Source organism: Triticum aestivum, chromosome 4A (genome assembly GCF_018294505.1).
Source record: "Triticum aestivum cultivar Chinese Spring chromosome 4A, IWGSC CS RefSeq v2.1, whole genome shotgun sequence".
NCBI lineage: Eukaryota > Viridiplantae > Streptophyta > Magnoliopsida > Poales > Poaceae > Triticum > Triticum aestivum.
In genome coordinates, this window is record NC_057803.1 from 447,161,207 (window position 1) to 447,166,103 (window position 4,897).

Genomic DNA, 4,897 nt, shown 5'->3' on the forward strand with positions numbered 1-4,897 from the left:
TTGATGGGACTCATTGTCCTCGTCAGAATGCGATAGACAATTCGAGGCACATATAATAATTCCTTCACGAGGAATTTGGTTCGATGGGGCCTGACCTGGCTTCAAAGGCTTCATCAGAACTTGCATGTAGTGATTTGTAAGCTCAGGTTCACTATAGATGCAACGAGCAGCTTCAAGGGGAGGACTGAGTGGTAAAGCACGAAGCAATTCAGTAGCTGATGCCGTGTAGTGAGTGTTTTCAGACATCCAGTCCAGCACCCATGAATTCACATCTTCAGAATCTCCTGTGATGTGCAGCGTCGCATAAAATTGAAGAATGAGTTCTTCATTCCAATCACAGATGTCAGTGCAGAAATTTAACAGTCCAGCGTCGTGAAGAACACTGAGGACTGGCTCGAAGCACGGCAGAGATTCCATATCCACGTGAGGAATGTGCTCATGGTAGAAGATTTTGTCTTTGTTAAACAGCACTGAGGAATAGAAAGTAGCCTGGCTGGCAGTCCAGAAACGCCTTTTCCTAATGCGAGCAGAGTCATAGGGGTTGTAGTCTGTGAAGAGTACGTTCTCGCCGAAGAAATAATCAACCTTGAATTTTTGCTTCCTAGAGAATGGATCCTTTAGCTTGAGTAGAGGAGTGTCAGTGAGTTGCATCACAACCTGAGGAATCGCAATCTCAGGTTCTTCAGGCTGAGGAATTTCTGGTTCCTCTTCAGTGGTAGTCTGCATCTTCAGATGTTCAGCAGCAACAGTTTCTTCAGCACTAGTGGCTGGAATTTCTTCACGTACAGACGAAGTGGGGTGAGTTTCTTCAGATCCCATTTGAACAGTCTATGCAGGGGACTGAGGTATTTGCTGTAAAGGTGTGAACAGTGGAGAGTTGGGGTGCCGACTTTCCCAAAATTCATCACTTAGCACAGGTGTGGTACAGCCAATGTCCACATCTTCATCTTCCATTTCTTCAACGCCAGCCTCTTCAGCTGTGAACTGAGGCATAGGCGAAGAAACAACTGGTGTTGAAGGGATCTAATCCGCTTCAATTTCTTCATCCATCTGCTCTGACGAAGCAACAGAAGGATTTTCTTCATCAGATCCGCTAGGGATCACATATTCTTTATCAAAAGGAACAAGGACCTTTGATGGCATGGTTGAGATCGGAACAACATCAATTGGGTTTGCAAATGAGCTTGTCAGTGGCTTCATCTTCTTCGGGGCTGAAGAATTTGATGAAGTTGATGCCTTCCTTTTCTTCACAGATGCACGCTCTGCAGCCTTGGTCTTCTTCACATCTGATGCAGATGGACGGATCGGAGTTGGTGTAGGCGCAGGAGGAGCAGAGGAATCTAGTTGATTTTCTTCAGGCACAACTGATGCAGTTTCCCTGACTTCTTCATTTTCTTTAGGCGCACCACTAGTGGATGCCCTGGCAATTTCTTCGGTGGTTGGAATGCAGTCATCAGCCCTGGAACTCACATTTTCTTCAGCAGCCTGATTTTCATCAGCGGTGTTGGCATGTTCTTCAGTTGGTTGAGTAGATGCTTCAACATGAGGAATTTGCTGTTGCGTTGGGGATGCAACATTAGAAGTGAACTGTTCAGTTATCTTTACAAATCTGACTTTGGCTCCTTGCCAATAAGCATAGTAGGCTTTGAAGTCATCACTGAGGGTTTTGATTTCAGACTGGATTTTTACAAGTTCATCAGTTGTCATAGTGACAACGTTGTTCTTCAGAAATTTCTCCTTCTTATAATGCACTTTCTTGATCTGCCTGGCCTTCTCATATTTCCACTTTTTTCTTGAATGAAATGGGTCAGCATGTGACTTTGGCCAGGAGTCAACTTGAAATCAGGCATAGGTGTGTTTGGGTCCTTGTGCCAGAGATCAATATAGTCGAGGATCAACCTTGGATCCAAAACCAGTGGCACATTTGTGCCTTTGGCTCTAGCGGCCCTGACTTGCCTATCTCTGATGATCTCATCAAGTTCTTCATCATCAGCTTCGTCTTCTTCAGACGGCACTTGGAAGGCGACCTGCTTCTTCTGAGGACTAGGGCGAGGACCTCGTCCAGCAGTGGCCTTTGTCTTCAGTAGAGAGTGTCCCGTTGAAGAATTGGGTGTAGCTGAGGAACTAGCTGAAGCTCCTGAGGCAATAGAGACGCCTGTAGTCCTTTGGCACATGGCAAGATACATAGGTGCACAGGACTTTGTTGGAGCAGCTGAGGACTTTGGAGGAGCTGCTGAGGACTTTTGAGGACCTGAGGATTTGGCAGGAGCAGGAGCAGGATGAGGAATTGGCCTTGAGGGCTTTGAAGATTCTAGCCGTGAGGGCATTGCTGAGGAACTTGGCCTTGAGGGCACTGAAGGCGAAGCACTTGGCTTGTGCGCGGGCTTCTTTGATATGGCCTTCTTAGGCTTGACAGAGGCCTCAGCGGCAGCAGTAGTAGAGTCTTCGTTGAATTTCCCCACAGCTTCTCTGGCTTGTCTAGCCAACTTGGCCTAGCGCTTGGCCCATTCATCAGGATAATCCTCACCATGCTTGAGGCTGGTGGGATCAGCTACTTGGCCAGGTGCCAATGGAGGTCTTGGGCACTGAAAGTGCGTTATATCGACTAGAGGGGGCATGAATATGCGATTTTTATGAACTCTTCATTGAGGAATTTGCAGGTGAGGAAATTCCTTAGCGAAGAACTACTAGCAGCGGAATCAGTACTCAAAAGTAAACATAACAGAGCACAAGCATAGTCATCATGATGAAATGAAGACAAGCACAGAGTACAGAAAGCGTAAACACAGGATAACACAGGATGAAGACAAACAGACTAAAAATTGAACTGAGGAATTTGAGAAAGTCTTCAGTCAAAGTCTTCAAACACAGATATGACCAAGCACTCAACACAGTTATGAGGAAATACAACTAGTGAGCTTGGTGAAGACAATGATTTGGTAGACCAGTTCGAACTACTGTCTCAGTTGTACGTCTGGTTGGAGCGGCTAGGTATTTAAACCTGAGGACACATAGTCCCAGACACACAGTCCTCACCGTATTCTCCTTGAGCTCAGGTCACACAGACCTCGCCCAATCACTCGTGGTAAGTCTTCAGGTGACTTCCAAACCTTCACAAACTTGGTCACTCAGCGATCCACAATTCATCTTGGATGCTCTAGACCTTGACGCCTAACCGTCTGGAAGAAGCACAGTCTTCAAAGGTAACAAGTGTCAGATCCAGGATCAATCTCTTAGTGATGCTCAATCACTTGGGTTTGTAGGTGTTTGGGTTTGGGTTTTCCTCACTTGATGATTTTCGCTCAAAGTCCTCGGAGGATGGGATGCTCTCAAATGACAAGTGTCGGTTTCTCTCGGAGCAGCCAACCAGCTAGTGGTTGTAGGGGGTGGCTATTTATAGCCTAGGGAGCAGCCCGACATGATAAGACATAAATGCCCTTCAATGATATGACCGTTGGGTAGATATTTTGGGACAGCTGGCGCATAGCACAGCAACGGTCGGAAATTTGAGTATCAAATTCCTCAGGGCTATCATGTTCCTCATATGTAGGCAATCCACTGCGATTCCTATCCTCGTCAGAAAATTCCTCAGAGACCAGAAGAATTCGTCTCTGTCACTGAAGAATATGACTGAACTGTATGAGATTTCCAATGGCTTCACTCGAAGGGATTGGTAGGTGTAGGATTTTGAGGTTGAGCATCACATGGAAATTTTTCCTTAGTATTTCCTCGACCCCCTTTAACAGTACGGTGTTTCCTAAGACTCAAGAAACAGAAAATGAAAATACAAAAACAAAAGTCTTCACGCTTCATGTCCCTCAAATGAATACCAAGTCTTCAGGATTGCACCAATTTCTTCACTTTCAAAGTGTTCATAAGTCTTAGAAATCCAAAGTCTTCAGTCAAGAAATTCATTTTAGGGGTCGACTTTCTCTGTAAATATCAAACTCCTCATAGACTTATAGACATGTGTACGCTTAAAATACATTAGTCCCTTAACCTATAAGTCTTCAATACACCAAAATCACTAAGGGGCACTAGATGCACTTACAATCTCCCCCTTTTTGGTGATTGATGACAATATAGGTTAAGTTTTCAACGGGGATAAACATATGAAGTGTAAATACTGATATTGAGGAATTTGATTGCAAGATATAGAGAACTCCCCCTGAAGATGTGCATGGTGAGGAATTTGCTTTTGAAGCATTGCACACTTGAAGAGTAGAATCATGGAGATCTCCCCCTATATCTTGTAATTCATACACGCATTTGACATATCATAATGAAGAATTTGAAATGCATGATGAAATATGGTGACTGATGTAATTCAGCATGCGTGCATTAACATATATGAGGAATAAGCATGCAGAAAAACACATCAAAAGTATCAGAGCACCATCGGGTTTAAGTTTACAACTCGATCCAATAAAGTTTCAGAAGAACGAGAGTTGTAACTTAGCAAAAAACACCCATATAGACAGACCCGCTTGAAGACTAACTCAAAATTCTCCCCCTTTGTCATCGAATGACCAAAAGGATCGAAAATGAGGACTAACGCCCCTAAAGAATATCAAGTTGATGAAGGAGCGCCAGCGTTGTTGGGGTCATTTGTCGTGGAAGGGCCTGCTGCAGTGTCGTCCAAGTCTTCATGCTCATCAGTGTCGCGCGATGAAGAATAGGAGCTGGACACCAAAGGAGGAACCTTGACCTTCTTGTATTTCTTCGGTGGAGGTGCAGACCAGTCAAAATCTTCCTTGAGACCCATTGCCTTGAGATCTTCTTCACCATACAGATGTGACAGAATGGCCCAGGTGCGACCGAAGACTTCATGGAGGTAGTAATGGTTTTTCTTCACTTCATTGTGTGTAGCAGTCATGTTGTGAAGAAAAGAACCAAA